Source organism: Sus scrofa, chromosome 10 (genome assembly GCF_054392235.1).
Source record: "Sus scrofa isolate SSC_HxYL_T2T_F1_AM1 chromosome 10, Sscrofa_HxYL_maternal_Yorkshire_Landrace_v2.0, whole genome shotgun sequence".
Taxonomy (NCBI): domain Eukaryota; kingdom Metazoa; phylum Chordata; class Mammalia; order Artiodactyla; family Suidae; genus Sus; species Sus scrofa.
Window position 1 is genome coordinate 41,090,001 of NC_139392.1, and position 17,060 is coordinate 41,107,060.

The window sequence follows — 17,060 nt, forward strand, 5'->3', positions numbered from 1 at the left end:
TCCGAGGGCCCGCGGGGTCGACCAGCTGTCCCGGCCGACTCGGGCCCGGGTCCGAGGGCCCGCGGGGTCGACCAGCTGTCCCGGCCGACTCGGGCCCGGGTCCGTGTGGCCCTCGATGGGATCCCTGGGGTTGTCTTGATGCCGGGGCCGTCCGTCCGTCTCTGCCAACTCACTCGCTGGGGTCGTGTCTGCACCGCGTTGACTGCCTCTCTCCGGGGCCTGAGTCTCCCGGACAGGGTGTGTCGTTTTGTGTTCGATGTTTTCTGAGCTTCCCCTCTGGCCTAGTGATTTCCTTCTTCTCTATTGAAATCAAACACGTCCCAGCACTTGGGTGCATAGCATTTTATTTGGCCCGCGCCGCCCCGCCGCCCTTGCCGCGACAACGTTGCTGTCCCTGTATTAGGACGGTGAGGAGGTTCTTGTTGGTCTTCGGATGGCCGCACCCACGGTCTATGGAGCTTCCCAGGCTAGGGGTCGAACTGGTGTTACGGCTGCTGGCCTACGCCCGAGCCGCAGCCGTGCCGGATCTGAGCCTCGTCTCAACCCCCTGCGTGAGGCGAAGGATGGAGCCCGCAACCTCATGGTCCCTAGTCAGATTCGTTTCCTCTGTGCCACGAGGGAAAGTCCTGAATCAACGATGCACGGATTTAGGACGCTATGGAGGGATGCATTGGCCGGCCCCAGGTCATATGGGGTTCCGGAGCCAGGGATCCGATCCAAGTCCCAGCTGTGGCAACGTGATTACTTGAAAGAGGACCCTTTAAAGCCGGGGTGGGGGTGGCGGGAGGGGATGACACTGCATGCCATGGAGGCGCTCACCTGTCCTTTTTGTGGACACCTTTTCCGCGGTGGTGACAATGGATGCCCTGGCTGCCGTTCGGAAATGAAAGGTGAAGGCCAAGGTCCACGGTCCGTGGTCGGCGTGGTTCGTCTTCAAGGCCACGGATGAAGAAACGGGCTCCAGGAGGAAAGAGTCCAGGCCTTATGCCTGCCCTGCCTGGAGAATCCATGTCGCCACACAGCGATCCATCCCGATGCGTTCGTTGGTCCTGCGACGCCCCCTGCCGTAAGCTGCTTTTTATAGTCTCCGAAAAGGTCCGCCAGATGGCTCCCGGGGTGGGCCTGGGACGACCAAGTTCGGGGCCGGAAGAGGCCACTTCCAAGTGGGGGAGGAGTTACAAGTGGGTGGCAGACCTGAAGATAACCTGGAGGGGAGGAAAAAGGAGGGGAACCGTGACCGACCGAGCGAGCCGGAGGGGAGGGGAGGGGAGGGGAGGGGAGGGACGATGGGATGGCACCATCGGGAGTCCTGCTCAAAGAATTGGAGCCTCCTTGAGACATGCGACCACATCCATCATTCCAGAGGGAATGGAAGCGTCTTCCCCATGGTTGTACAATGATACATGTCCTTCAGAGTCCCTGAGAAAAAAAGGAATACAAGGCAAGATTTTGTCCGTGGAGGGAAGGGGGGGGGGGGGAGAACAGAGGCTCCAGACTTTGGATCTCTTGGCACAGGGGCCTCCTGCGCCGTATGGAAAGGACTGTTCCTAGGGTGCTCTCAGAATGGGATTTCTGGGTCCCACGAACCTTGTGTGTTGGACAAAGAGGCAGAAAGAGGGGTTCCCGGCTGGAAAGCCCAAACCACAGCTCTTCAGATGGGTAGGGAAGGGCAGACAGACTTCCGGCCCCAAGCAGTGATCTGGACCTCCAGAGGCCTTAGGACGACTTCACTGAGAACACGCAGAATACGACCCAGCCACAGCGTCCTCTATACCTAGCTCTGTTTCACTTTCTCTGTCTCTCTCCCCTCCTCCTCTTTCTCCCTCTGATTCTGCCTCTCACTGTCTGCCTATCCTCCGTCCCTCCCTGTCTGTCTCTGTCTCTCTCCCTCACAAGCACACCAAAGCGGGTCCCCCCCCCCCCCCCGGAAAGGACGGATGTGAGACGGACACCCTCTTCTTCCCGTCTTGAAAGCAGGAGAAAAACCTTCCTCTAGAAGCCCAAGTTCAAAGCCAGCTGTTTCAAGGAACGTCTGCCTCTGGCAAGGGGGAGGGGGAGGGCGAGGGGGAGGGCGAGGGGGCGGCCTGGAGGCAGCCTGGAGCACCCACGGCATGCATTCAGAAACCTCGTGCATCTCTCTTCCGGTGCTATCTTTTGGGGGCACGTGGTACTCTTGGGCAAGTCCTCCGAACGATAGTGGAAACAAACATCTGTCTTCTCTCCCACACCTGATGAATGCAGACAGACACACTGGAAGAGCACCCACCCCCCCTTTTCCCCCAAAGGACTCTTGTCACTGTACAGACGGGGGGGGGGGGGGGGGGGGCGGCACGGGGGTGTCACACGCAGTCTTGGTGGCTCGTCTATGTTTCCAATCCGCCCAGGCAGTGCAGGCGGCCACCACTGCTGCTGCCACCTCTCACCGATCGTTCATCCTGTCCGTCAGTGCTATGACAGCACTAAGCTCTTCAGGGAGAAAATGCTCCCTGCCTTTCCTCTCGGAGGGCACACTGAGGGCACCCACTCCCATTAACAAAGTTTATTCACCTTGACAGGAAGAAAAGAGCTTGGGGTTTCTCACACCGCTGCAGATGACACTTTCCTACCGACTCTGGAATTCTCTTGCTCATTCTCCGGTGGGCCCGCCCCCCCCATTTCAGGAGAGGGTGTTTGGTTCTGGGTTGGGGTGCGTGTGTGTGCGCGCGTGTGTGTGTGCGTGTGGGTGTGTGTGTCTGGGTGTGTCTGTGTCTTGCTTTTTCATTTTATTGGAATACAGTTGACTGACAAAGTTGTATGAACTTACAGGGTTGTTTCTGGGTGTTCGTCATGGCAGTGAAAGGAAACACCAGGATTTCCCTAGAAAGCCATCCCGTTCACCTGATCGGTGGCGTGAAGGACATTCACATCCTCCTTGAGTTTCGCATTTGAAAGTGAGGGGCGGGTGCGTGCAGCAGGTCCCCCCCCACCCCACCCCGCGCCCCGAACGTGCCTCCCGCAGTGGCACTAGGAGTGTGTGCAATGAAAGGGACAGGACACCAGACACCAGAGGACCATTCTGACCCTCCTTTCCTTCTCTCTTCGGAAAGCAGGAAATAAATCTCTTGGGTGAAAGAAAAGTGTGCTCCCTGCCACGAAATTTGGGGGGGGGGGGTGTCGGGTTGGCGATAAGGACTTCACTGCTCCCATGGCTCCTGCAATGTTCACGAATCCTCCAAATCCTCAAGGCAAGATGGTTCACAACCAATACATGAGCGAGCTGTCAGAGACACCAGGGACTGAAACACTCCGTATTAGGGAGGGGTCCTCACTCACTTTCATGCAAAGGCAGCGACAACAGCAGCCTTTTCAAAGATGGCTGCAGGCAAGAGGGTGGGGGAGATGATGGAGAAAGTGGTGGTGGCGGCGGCGGCGGCGGCGGCGGCGGCGGCGTGGCAGACTTGGATCACGTCCATTATGTTCATTCAACAAACAGTCGGGGCGACGGGAGAATGGCCGCTTGGTGGTCTGTGTTTCTCCAGGCTCCCTGACCCACTCCCTGCCCCACACCCCCAACCCCCCACACCCCCTTGGACATGGGCAGGAAGGTTTCTAGAGAAGGCAGTGCCTGACCTGCCGGCTCTGTCACCCTGGGGGGAGAACATTTCGGAGAGTCGCCAGAGGCTTCAGACTTCCTACCCCTCTCCCTCCCCCACTCTGAACCCTGGTAACTAGACTTCATTCAACCGACACTTAGGATGGGTCATCCAACTGTTCTCTCATGAAGGAAGGAAGGAAGGAAGGAAGGTGGGTCGGTGGGTAGGTGGGTGTGTTTTCTGCGTGGGGTGAAGCCTTCCCTCCCTCGATGCAAGCCTGATATCCTCACCTGTCACAGAGACTGGACCCCTAAAAAACTACTGTGTCCGGTTTTCTCCCATTTAGGGGGTTCCAGAGTGTGTGTGCGTGCGTGCGCGTGTGCGTGCGTGCGTGCGCGTGCGTGTGCGTGTGCGTGTGCGTGTGTGTGTGTGTGTGTGTGTGTTTTGAGGGCCACACCCACGGCATATGGAGGTTCCCAGATGACGGATCGAATCGGAGGCTTTAGCTGCTGGCCTCCTACACCACAGAAACAGGAATGCCAGGTCCGAGCCGCGTCTGGGACCAACACCACAGCTCACGGCAACACTGGATCCTTTACCCACTGAGCGAGGTGGACAGGGATCGAACCTGCAACCTCATGGTTCCTGGTCGGATTCATTTCCACTGCGCCATGGCGGGAACTCTGCTTTGTGGTTTTGGCGTTTGGATTCCAGAAGGTGGCGTAGGGGTCCCTGTTCGTCATCTATTGGATAGAGACTCGTGTGTGTATATGTTCATCCCATCCTCCTCATGGATCCCTCTCCCCCGCCCTCATGATTTCTTTTTCCCCCTCTGCTTTTTAGGGCTGCCCTCGTGGCATATGGAAGTTCCCAAGCGAGGGGTTGAATCGGAGCTACGGCTGCTGGCCTACGCCACAGGCACAGCCATGTGGGATCCGAGCCGCGTCTGCGACCGACACCACAGCTCACGGCACTGCCTGCCGGATCCTTACCGCCCCCCTGAGCGAGGCCAGGGATCGAACCCACACCCTTCCCTGCAAAGGTTCCTCGTCGGATGCGCTTCCATGGTGCCACGACAGGAACTCCCCCGTGATGGTTTTTTTTCACGCTGGTGTTCCCACCAACAAGGAAGGAATGGCCCAATATTCTGGAATCACCTAGAGGGGAAAAGACGCTGAAAAAGAAAGAACGGAGGGATAGATGGATGTAGATGGATCACTGAATCCCCTTGACTGTACACCTGAAACGAACACAACATTGTAAGCAAGCCCACTGTACGCCGAGCTAAAGCAACAACAACAACCAACAACCACAACAAACTTACATCTTAAAAAAAAAAAAAAAAAAAAAAAAGAAGATGTCCCCTGCAGTTCCCATCAGGGCTCAGCGGTAATGAACCCGACTAGGATCCGTGAGGATGTGGGTTCGATCCCTCCCCTGGCCTCGCTTGGTGGGTTAAGGATCCCGTGTTGCTGTGGCGGTGGGGTAGGCCCGCAGCTACAGTTCTGATTCGACCGTGAGTCTGGGAACTTCCATAGGGCTGGGGCGTGGGCGTTAAAAAAAGATATACTATATGCATACTATATACATATGTAGGAGTTCCCGTCATGGCTGGACGAATCCGACTAGGAGGCCTGAGGGTGCGGGTTCGATCCCTGGCCTCGCTCGTTGGGTTCAGGATCGGGTGTTGCCGTGAGCTCTGGTGTAGGTCGCAGACAGGGCTCGGATCCCGCGTTGTGCTGGCTCTGGTGTAGGCCGGTGGCTACGGCTCCGATTGGACCCCTAGCCTGGGAACCTCCATGTGCCATGGGTGCAGCCCTAGAAACAGAAAATAACTACGTGTGTGTGTCTGTGTGTGTGTGTGTGTGTCTGTGTGTGTGTGTGTGTGTGTGTGTGTGTGTGTGCGTGTGTCTGTGTGTGTCTGTGTGTGTGTGTATACAGATAGATATAGATATACAGATATAGATATAGATATATCACCTACCTAAAGGCCCAGGACTAGAGAAAGCATTGGGTCATTAGGATCTAAGAATCTTCTCCCCGCCCCCCAAATCCATCCATCCAACCCACCCTCCCTCCCTCTCTCCATCTTTCACTTTTCCTGATAAAGACAAAGGGACAAAAATTGTTTGTTTGTTTGTTTCTTTGTTTGTTCGTTTCTTTCTCAAAAGATGTACATCTACTTTGTAACTTATACCTCTGTCAGAGGGATGGAGAATCCTTGACCTTTTCCTCCCTACCCAAATCCTTCCAGAAGTCAGAAACTCAGTGGCTGGAAAACTGGACTGGATCCTGAAGTTTTTCCAGTTGCCTTCCATCTCTGGCTACAACTCTCTTCATGAGCGTTTCCCATTTTCTCCCACCCTTTGGACCTGGCATCCTTGTGGATGAGAACACGTATCGCTTGTCCCGAGGCCCTGAAAACGGAAGCTAGTGGAGTCCCTCGATGAACACATCAGAGAAATGGTCTCTGAGAGTGTCTCTGAGAGTGAAACCATCACCCTGTGTTCATTTCTCTAAGAGCCCCTCGGAAAGTTGGCCCCAACACCTGACGGCATTCTCAGAGGGGCCTTTCAAAAGACTGAAGGGGCGTTCCCGTCATGGCTCCGTGGTTAACGAATCCGACTAGGAACCGTGAGGTTGCGGGTTCGATCCCTGCCCTCACTCAGTGGGTTAAGGATCCAGCGTTGCCGTGAGCTGTGGTGTCGGTCGCAGACACGGCTCGGATCCCACGTTGCTGTGGCTCTGGCGTAGGCTGGCAGCTATGGCTCCGATTCGACCCCTAGCCTGGGAACCTCCATATGCCATGGGAGCGGCCCAAGAAATGGCAAAAAGACAAAACAAACAAACAAACAAACAAACCGACAAAACAAAAGACTGAAGGGACTTTCCCCTCTCCCTCTCTCTTCCCTCTGTCTCACTCACTGTCTCTGTCTGTCTCTCTGTGTCTCTCTCACACGCACACGCACACACACACAGAGTCACCGGCTCCGTTCTTCATATGTAACAGTTTGAAAGTTCCAGGAAAGGTTGGCAGCCCAAACCGGCCTTGGTACTCCAGCTCCAATTAAGTCTCAGAGACAGAGTTTTGGGGTGAAGCATAAAGAACAGCTTTATTGCTTTGCCAGGCTAAGGAGGCCACAGCAGGCTAAGGACCTCAAAACTGTGTCCTCCCTTGAGAGGGGATAGCAAGGGGTTCTATAGGTTTAGCTTAATGGTAGGCATGGGGGTGGCGGAGCTGTCTAGAAGCATCAGGGTGCTTGCATTCTTCTCCCTGGATAGGAGATTAGGATAGACCATTTCAAAGTCATCAAGGCTGGAGTCAGGTGGTCCATGGAATGTTTCCAGTGTCTTTGGGGTTATGGCATTTTGACCTTCTCTCTGGAGTGAAGATTGCTCATCCACGGGGCGGGCGTGGGGCGGGGGGTGGGGGGGGGTCGCAATCCTTAGGGAGTGTTTCAAGGGTAGAGAAAACACCAGGTTCACTACAACTCTGACTCGACAGTAGTCATTAGTCATAAGTTCGTGGGCCAAGGCAAGCCATAACCTAACGGAGACTATTTCAAAGTAGCTTTTAGCTGTAACAATGTCTCTGGCTCCAACACACCAGCACTCCGGGGCTTGAGCTTGGTTTCAGTTTCAGAGGAGGGAACTCTGGCTCCAAGGATTAACCCCTTCGTTCCTTTGGTTTCTGTGGGCCTGGTTCGGGGAGCCCATCCACATCACCGCCTTTTGAGAGGCCATCTGACAACTGTTTCACCAAAGCGACGTCATCTCAAAACAAGGAAACCAGTTCCATGAAATGGAGGATCTCTCCCTCCCTCTCCCTCCCTCTCCTTCTCACTCTCCTCTACCCACAGCTCATGGCAACGTGGGATTCGTAACCCAGTGAGCGAGGCTGAGCATGGAACCTGCCACCTCATGGTTCCTAGTTGCATTTATTTCCACTTCTGCACCACGATGGGACCTCCCCAGCACAGTTTTTCACACGTGAAGTTTCCCGGGACGTCTCGGAGGAGGCGGACCCCAAACGTGTCTCCATGCCCTATGTGGGTGATTCCTGTGAGGTAAAATGACTTAAGGACCGGCCCACACAAAAGGGACACTCTGGCCCTCCTTTCTGGCCCCCAGACAGCAGGAGATGAAAATCTCCTCCTCGTGCAAAGGAAGATGGCAAGTGAAGATGTCCATTCCCACACCAAGGCCAACATGCTCCAGAAGTTTTGCGGGGTTTCCCGGGTTGGGAAATGGCGGGGGCTCCTTTGGCCTGACACGAGGCGAGTTTCGTGCACACATCCTCCCCCACCCCCCTCCATGCAGTCTGCGAGGGGCAGCCTGAGGGTAGGGAAATTGGGGAAAGGGGGGAAAAAAAACACTTTCCCTAAAGAGAAGCTCCAGGAAAAGTCACCACCTCTGACTTGACTGGAGAGTTTCTGCATTTGAATGAAGTGATTGAACCCAGGCCCTGAGGCCTGGATCTTCCTGATCTCCCCTCCCCCCCTTCCCGGGCGTGAGTCCAGGCGATTTGGGAAGCGAGAGGCGGCGCAGCAGGGATGGCGGCCGGGGGTGGGGGGTGGGGCGGGCAGCTGGGGCCGGGAGTGGGGGGGTGCGGGACTAATGAACCAGCGCCTGCCTGCATGCCTGCCTGCCTGCCTGCCTGCCTGCCTGCCTGCCTGCTTGCCTGCCTGCCTGAACGAGCCCCTCCCCTCCCCCCCCACCCCCTCCCCACACCCACCCGCCTGAGGGCAGGGATGGGGCCTGAGAGCTAAGGGAAACTTCTTTGCTAGCTACTTGTCAGGGAGTGATCCCAGCTCAAAGTCCCTTTGCTTATTTCGGAACAAGGTCTGAGTCTCAGCTAGTACAGAGTTTCTGAATGTCTCGGCACATGGACTGGCCTGCACCAAACAAGCAGACAGGAAGAAAAATGAACACACAGAAATCCAGCTGGTCTCCTTCTCCCAGAGTCTCTCTTGGAGAAATTACCTTAAGCTCAGTGACTTTGCCCCGTCTCCCTCTGGTGCAAAGCCATCCCTGGAGGAGCCAGGTCTTACATGAGCAGGGCAGGGCAGGGCAGCACCACCCAGGTGAGCTGGAGAGTGGAGAGTCAAGTTGATAGATACCCCAAATGTGGCTGGCCAGGGGTCTGGGCTAGCATTCCGTGTGAACTCACACACCCAGGCACCTAGCACCGATTTCCCCATGTTCTTCCGACCCTGATTCTCACTCTTCTTCTGTCCCCCCCCCCCCCCCTTCCTTCGGCTTTTTGCCTTTTCTAGGGCCGCTCCTGCGGCATATGGAAGTTCCCCTGCCAGGGGTCCAATCGGAGCTGTAGCCGCTGGCCTGCACCAGACCCACAGCAACGCGGGATCTGAGCCACGTCTGCAACCTGCACCACAGCTCACGGCAATGCTGGATCCTTAACCCACTGAGCAAGGCCAGGGATGGAACCTGCAACCTCATGGTTCCTAGTCAGATTCATTAACCACTGAGCCACAATGGGAACTCTGACTCTCCCTCTTCCCTGCCTGATACCTTAAGAGCCTGATCGTTTGTGGGGAAATGAAATCCCAGCTGGCAAGAGCCACCTTATCTTCCCAGCACACGAGAAAAGAATAGGCGCAGGCTCACATCCATCTTATGTTTCTATGCCTTGCCCTGGCCCCACCGTTTCAGAAAGCTGTGTCCCTCCACCTGTCAAAAGCCAAAGCCCAGGAGTTCCCGTCGTGGAATAGTGGAAAGGAATCCAACCAGGAACCATGAGGTTGCAGGTTCGATCCCAGGCCTTCCACAGTGGGTTTAGGATCTGGTGGCATCACCTTGCGCTGCGGTGTAGGTTGCAGACGCAGCTTGGATCTGATGGTGCTTGTGACTGTGGCATACACCCCAGCAGTTGTAGGTCTGATTCGGCCCCTAGCCCGGGAACCTCCATATGATGGGGGGAGGGGGGGGGGGGAGGCTGCAGCCAAAGCCCAAGGAAGAAAGACAATCAGAATGTTGCGTGGAACTCCTGGAGACTTAACAACCACCACCAGTCATGACCATGGCTGTCAACCGACACCAGAGCCAAAGAAATGTCGGATCAAATAGGAACCTGCCACTTACACCAGTACTCACCACAATGCAGGACCACAAAAACAAAGGAACAAGAAACCAAAACTAAATAATTGCCCAGGAGCAGCAGGTGCAGGAAAAGCATGCTGACTCTCACCCCCCAGAAGCCAGAGGTAACCTATTTATCACCCCACACGCACACACCTCAGCACCACCAGCACCAGCACCCCCCCCCCCCACCCCAGGATCGAATCTGCATCCTCGTGGGTGCTCCTCAGCTTTGTTACCAATGAGCCACAATGGGATCTCCCCAATCCAGGTTTTTATGTTTCTTTTTTTTTTTTTTTTCCCCTTGCTTTCTTCGGGTGGCACTCACGGCACACGGAGGTTCCCAGGCTAGGGAATCAGAGCTTGAGCCACTGGCCTACACCACAGACACAGCAACACCAGGTCCGATCTGTGTCTGCAACCTACACCACAGTTCAGGGCAATGCCAGATCTTTCACCCACTGAGCGAGGCCAGGGATCAAACCAGCACTCTCATGGATGCTACTCAGATTCCTACCTGCTGAGTCACAATGGGAACTCCACTAAATACATAAATTTTTTCAAAGAGAGAGAGAGAGGGAGAGTGTGTGTGTGTGTGTGTGTGTGTGTGTGTGTGTGTGTGAGAGAGAGAGAGAGAGAGGTCTGGTATCACTTGGGGAAAAATAAAATTATGCTTGGAGAAAAATACCTGTCCCTAGAGATCATTCACAATGGCTTGTTCTGCCTGTTCATTTCTCTCTTTCTTCCCTTTTCTTTTTTCCTTCCTTTTCTTTTCCTTTCGCATCTGTCTGTGCCGTGTGTGTGTGTGTGTGTGTGTGTGTGTGTGTGTGTGTGTGTGTGTGTGTGTGTGTGTGTGTGTGTAGTCTTCTTTTAGGGCTTCACATGTGCCATTTTGTAGGTTCCCAGGTTAGGGGTCAATGCTAGTCGGGTTCGTTTCCACCGAGCCACAACGGGAATTCCTGCCTTGTGCTTCTTTATCTTTGCTCTGTTACTAGGTGCTAGGGATTCCTTTTTGTTAAGTCCAGTCACTTAAATAAGGGTGTTTGCAGGGTTGCCTAAAGCATCAAAAATGTATTTTCTCATTAAATATTGGAATGTGGGGAGTTCCTGTTGTGGCTCAGTGGTAACAAACCCGACTAGTATCCATGTATGCCGGTTCGACCCCTGGTTTGGGAACTTCCGTATGCCACAGTTATGGCTCTAAAAAATCCTCTCTCTCTCTCTCTCTCTCTCTCTCTCTCTCTCGATAATATACACATACACACACACATCCATACGTACATACCTATGTACACATATACATATACATTGGAATTTGGTCTGCCATCGATGAGATGCTCCCTCTTTGTGTGTTGTTCATTTTGTTTTTTGTTTTTTAGGAGTGCACCCTCGGGATATGGAAGTTCCCTGGGCTAGGGGTTGAAGAATCGGAGCTGTAGCTGCTGGCCTGCACCTCAGCCAGAGCTATGCCCTGCCAGATCACCCGATCTGAGCTGAGTGGCCACGTCTGTCACCTACACCTACCTCCCCCTGAATGAAGACGTATTTTCAATACATCTCAAGTGGAGAAAAACTTGCTAAAAATCACTTTATTTGTCATGGAAACCATATCTTCTAGCAGACATGGCACAAAAGCCAGTGTTTATGGTCATCACACCACAGACATCAGAATTCCAAGCTTCTAGGGGTTTCTTGGGGGTGGGGTGGGGTGTGTCCCCAGGGCCTGTGGAAGTTCCATGCCCACCCCTCTGCCACCACCCAGGGATCCTTCGCCCTGGGTGGGTGGGGGGAGGGAGAGGGTATCTCAGCAGAAACGATCTTATCTTACGGGGTTTATGGATGGCTAGAAGCATGTGGTTCTGTTCATCTCATGCTTGAGGTTTCGGTTTTTGCCCTCCTACCTACCCAATGGTCGGCAGATGGAATTCTTCTGGTTTTCTCTGGCCATCCCTCTCCTCGAACTCACGGGTCCAGTTTTTCTCCCACATTTGACTTTTCCGGGAGATCCACAAAAGGAAGCGCCAACCCTTGACATCCACCGACAAGAGATCACCACCCTCTGCCCCTCTTTAGCCCCTTCTCATCCTCATGCCTGCCTGCACACATCGGAGACATTTCCAAGTGCCCAGGAGGATCCTTGGACCCTGACACCTCGAAATCTTCCCTGAGCAGCAGTGCTCGGGACTCAGACCTGGGGTTTATCACGGGCTCCAACCACGACCTTTGGTTTTCCTGGGCTGGGAGATCGGTTTCATGAGATGGAACCGGCTGCGGATTCAGCTTCTGGATCTGGACTGTGAAACGTTGTACAAGACTTTTTTCAAGGCATGACTGTAGGGGAACAAAACCTTGCGGCCCGCCCCCCGCCACATCCCAGATGTCACATGAGCACGGGGAGGAATTCTGTGGAGCTGGAAACAACCATGACCCAAAAGAACACAGGAAGGAATTCCTGTCATGGCGGGGCAGAAACGAATCGGACTAGGAATCACGAGGTGGCAGGTTTGATCCCTGGCCTCGCTCAGGGGTTTAAGGATCTGGCATTTTTCCGCGAGCTGTGGCATAAGGTCTCAGATGTGGCTCGGATCCCGCCGTTGCTGTGGCTGTGGCTCAGGCTAGCAGATGCAGCTCCGATTCAACACCAAGCGTGGGCGCGCGCGCGCGCGCGGGGGGTGGGGGGGAGGCGGGGAGGGAAGCAAACCTCCTAAGAACGACGAAAGTGCAGTTAGGAAACAGAAAATGATGATCCCGGAAGTCCACTTGAATGTGGTTGGGAGACATGCGTAGGACCACACCGCCACCGTGTGAGAGACCAGTGCAAGACAGCTGAACAATACAAAGCGGGGTGGGGGGTGGGGTGCTTGGCGGGGGTTGGAGGAGGAGGAGGAGGAGGAGGAGGTGGGGGGAGACGGCGGCACTGGTGCTGGGCAAAGGTGCCTCTGGGCGAGGACTTTGGTGACCATATTCTCATGGCAGGCTTGAGAGCCCAAAAGATGACATGGTGGAGGCTGAAGTTAAGTTTGGTCAAAAGGAAAACAACCATGAGAAAAGATGCATCCACCCACACCTAGAAAAGATATCGTGCCAGGAATGGGAGCCCTGTTCCAATGGCTCTTCCTGGGATTGTGGGAAATGAATCGATAGCAAGAAGATGCTTTCACATCCATGTCTTCAATGACTCCTGTACTAAGTGCGTCGTGGTTTTGCCAGTTTGGCAGAGTTGTGGAATGTCATCCGGCAATTGCATCTCCCCTGCCCAACCAGCAAGATGGAGTTGTTCTTTTTTTTTTTTTTTTTTTTTTTTCCTGCTGCACTGCCTTTCCTGTGCCAGGGATCGAACTTGAGGCTCAGCTGTGACCTAGGCACAGCGGGAACTCCAAGATGGATTTCTTTTTCCTTCTTTTTCTTTCCTTCCTTCCTTTCTTCCTTTCTTTCTTTTCTCTCTCTCTCTTTCTTTTTCTTTTCTTTCTTTCTTTCTCTTTCCTTCCTTCCTTTCTTCCTTTCTTTCTCCTTTCTTTTTCTTTCTTTCTTTCTTTCTTTCTTTCTTTCTTTCTTTCTTTCTTTCTTTCTTTCTTTCTTTCTTTCTCTCTCTCTATCTTTCTCTTTCCTTCCTTTCTTTCTTTCTCTTTCTTTCTTTCTTTCTTTCTTTCTTTCTTTCTTTCTTTCTTTCTTTCTTTCTTTCTTTCTCTCTCTCTCTCTCTCTCTCTCTCTCTTTCTGGTTTTTTTTGGGGGGGAGCCACACCCGCAGCACATGGAGGTTCCCAGGCTAGGGGTCAATTCGGAGCCTTACCTGCCGGCCTACACCACAGGCACAGCCACGCGGGATCCGAGCCGCGTCTGTGACGGACACCACAGCTCACGGCAATGCCAGATCCTTAACCCAACAAGTGAGCCAGGGATCAAACCTGCAACCTCATGGTTCCTGGTCGGATTTGTTTCCACTACCCCAGGATGGCAATCCTGAGACTTGCAAAGTTTATTGTTTGTTTCGGGTTTTCTCCACCCCCTCTCCCTCCCGTTTCAGCTTTATGTTTTACTTTTTGGCCACACCCACGGGCAGCAAGTGGAAGTTTTTCCTGAGGCAGAGATGGAACCTGCACCACACAGGGGCAACCAGAGCCACCGCGTTGAGAAAGCAGGAGCCTTGACCCTGTTGGTCGTGGGCTTCCTTCTTCTTCTTCTTCTTCTGTTGTTGTTTTTTGGGTTTTTTTTGGGGGGGGGTTGTTTTCCTTTTTTTGTTTTGTTTTGTTTTGTTTTGGATGAGATTTCAGTTCACCCCCCCCCCCCAACACACACACACACTCATAGTGTTGCGTTGTACTTTCCCTCCATTGTGGTTGGTCAGTCATGCTGAAATCCATGTTTCTATGACCTGACCACCAGAGCATTTGCCCCAGGCAGCCATTTGTTCTCTTTGGACTTTGTCTCAGTCTATGCAGAGAGAGATTTTCATTTCCACTTTCCTAGGATCGACTGTATCCTTCTCTCCCTTCCTAAGCTTCTGGGCTTTGCTTGTCTGCTTTTGACAGACCGTCTCCGTCGGTAAGGGTGGCAGGTAAACCGACTCCTGCGTTGTCGTTCTCCGAGAGCTTGCCCGGTTTCGTTTTTGCCAGTCCCCGCCTACCCTCCCACCCTCCCTCTCTCCCTCCCTCCTCCAGCTCCGTGCAGGGAGGTGGGGTGGGGGTGGGGGAGAGAAGAGAAGGTGGAGGGGAACCTGAGATCTCTCTCGCTAGTGCCACCCTCACCGCGCCGGCTTCTCTCTGGAATTCCCAAGCCCAGGAAGGGACATGCTTGGGGGAGCGAGCGCGGCTCCTTCTAGGCAACAGCGAGAACCTCTTCCCAGCTCCTTCCCCGCCGCCGCCGCCGCCGCCGCCGCCGCCGCCGCCGCCGCCGCCCCCCTCTTTCCATCTGCTGCCATCACGCCACGCAGTGCCTTGCCAGGAGGCAGCTCCGCGAGGCAAGCTTCGCGGTCGTGCAGGACGCCTGGCGCCTCGGCCCCGGGAAGAGCTCGGGCATTTGGGTGGCCGGCGCTGTGTCGTTGTGTCGCCGCCGGCCGGCCGGCCTTCCGGATCTGTCCCGGTGACGTTGGTGGCGGTTGTCGCGTGCCATCTAGTGTCCGCTTTTATATCGTCCCTTCCCTCTGCAGCTTTGGGGACCTTCGCGAGGGATGTGACTCAGCCATCCGGCCTGAGTCAGAGTTCCGGGAGGCTGGCGACACTGGCGGCGACAGCTCCGGTGGCTCAGAGGCCTGGGAGTGTCCCTCTCTCACCGGAGATTGGGCCTGCAGGCCTGTGAGGGAGTGACTGTCACCGCGCTCCCCAGGCAGGCTCTGGGGCCGCCTGGCCGGGTCGACCAGCATCCGCTCTTGCCGCTCCGGCCCCGGGGACCGACCAGGCCTGGGCCGGGCCGCCTCCCTAGCGAGGGGAGAGGGTGTGCGGCGCCCGGGACTGCCTGTGCTCGGGTGGCCTGGCCTTGTCCCGGGTCGCCCTTTGGAGCGTGAATGACTCCCGCCTGCGGTCCCTCCAGCCTCTCATCCCCGAAGTGAGGAGCGGCCCGGGTTGTGCGCTGAGGGCGTTGGAGGGCGCGACAGGCTCGGTGGCCGGCACGCTTGTTTCCCGGTCGTCATGCCGGCATGGGCCCCTCCCCGCCTGCCCCCCGACTGATGGCTACCGCCGGCCCGTGCGGAGTCGTACTCACGAGGTCTAGACCGGCACAAGACGTGAGGGGTGGAGCGGAAAGGGTGGCTCGGGCCCCGGCGCCTTCCTTCGCGGGGTCCGTTCGTCGGAGGCGCCTCCGTGGAAACATTTTTTTTTCCAAGTCCTGATGGATCCGGAGACGGTGGACGGTACCCCGCCGGCCCCCTGCTCCCGGGTGTGGCCGGGAAGGGTGCACCTGGGCCTGAGGCGTGCCCATGTAGGGTCCCGGTCGTTGGACAAGACTTCGTTTCCCACGCTCTCATTTCCCGCCCCCCGCCCTCGGAGTGTTTCCCTGTCGGTCGGTCGATCGGTCGGGAGGTGGGGACCGGCCTGAGCTGGATGGTGTGTCCTGGATTTTGGGGGAGCCAAGTCCCCGTCTGGAGCTCCGGACAGACCGATACCTGCCCGCGTGGGCAAGCCGGGAAGGGCTTCCCCGGCTGGCCGGCCGGCTCCACCTCCTTCATGTCCCTGTCCCTTCCTTGCGGTCACGCTCCCCGGGTCGACCAGATGGCTCTGAGAGCGCTGGGTCTGGCGACTCTAGGGCAGGGCTGGGGGACAAGTGTCCGGATGGGGGTTCCGGGGATACCCCCACGTCCTGTGGGTGGGCCCCGCTGCTGGGCATGGACATTTTTCGCGGCCGAAATACGCCTTTTCTGTCACCAGGTAGATGCTGACACGATCCTCTTCAGCGCCTGTCGCTGGAGACCTTGGGCCTCTGGATGCACGTGGGGGGCTTTGGGCTTTCGGCTGCTGTCCAAGGCCTGACCCTGCCCTTTGCACCCCGCGTGGGGGCCGCTCGCCTGGGCCTGTGCGCCGGCTCTCACTTGTGCATCCAGCTGGCCCGTGCTGCGGTGTCTCCTCCGGTCTCTGGCTGACCCGAGGGCGGCAGGGCGCGTGGCCCTGTGGGGTCTTCTACCCTGTGTGCCTCCCTGCTGCGGGCACCCGGCGGCTCGGCTGGGACAACCCCACCCTGTTGGCTCCGTGCCACGTGTCAGGCGTTCTCCCTCCCGGGGTTGTCAGCCGCTGTCTCTCCCCTGAGAGAGGAAGGGGAGGAGGAGGAGGAGGAGGGGGTGCCGGTGAAGCTGAAGCAGGCCCCCGTGGTGATTGTCTTTGCTGGCCCTCCCTCCCCTCTTCTGGGCTCTTCCCTGGCTCTGCCAGGACTGATCGATGTGGTGATGTGGCGCTCTCCTGGGCTTGGGCTTAAGCCGCGCCAGATGAGGGACGGCCGCTCATGGTGAGCTGGGCCGCGCCTCTCATTCTGTCGCGGGCCCCTCGCTGCTCCTCCCCCACCTGCGGGTGGTGTGGGGGAAGGCAGGGGTGCGGCCTCCAGCCTGACCTCTGGTCTCCCGCCCTGCTGCCTTCGGGTGTCAGTCGGGGGGGGGGGGCCTGGGTCCTTTGGGACGCAGCAGGCATTCTCGCTTTGCCGCCTTGGCGTGTGCCTTGCGAGCGGTCCCTCCCCAAAGTGGGGGGGAGGCCTCCCTCGCTGCCATGCTTCGCATCCCTGCGGGTGCGTGAGCGTGCCTCCCCTGGTCCTCTGTGGTGCCCCTGGAGTACTCCGGGTTGCCTGTCAGATGCCCGAGGCCGAGCGGTGGTGTCGTTTTCCTCTCCCAGCGGTGAGTCCCCTCGGGTCCCCACTGTGGTGGTGGCGTGCCCCACGAGCAGCTTCCTAAAGCTCAGGGGAGGGGGTCGAGAC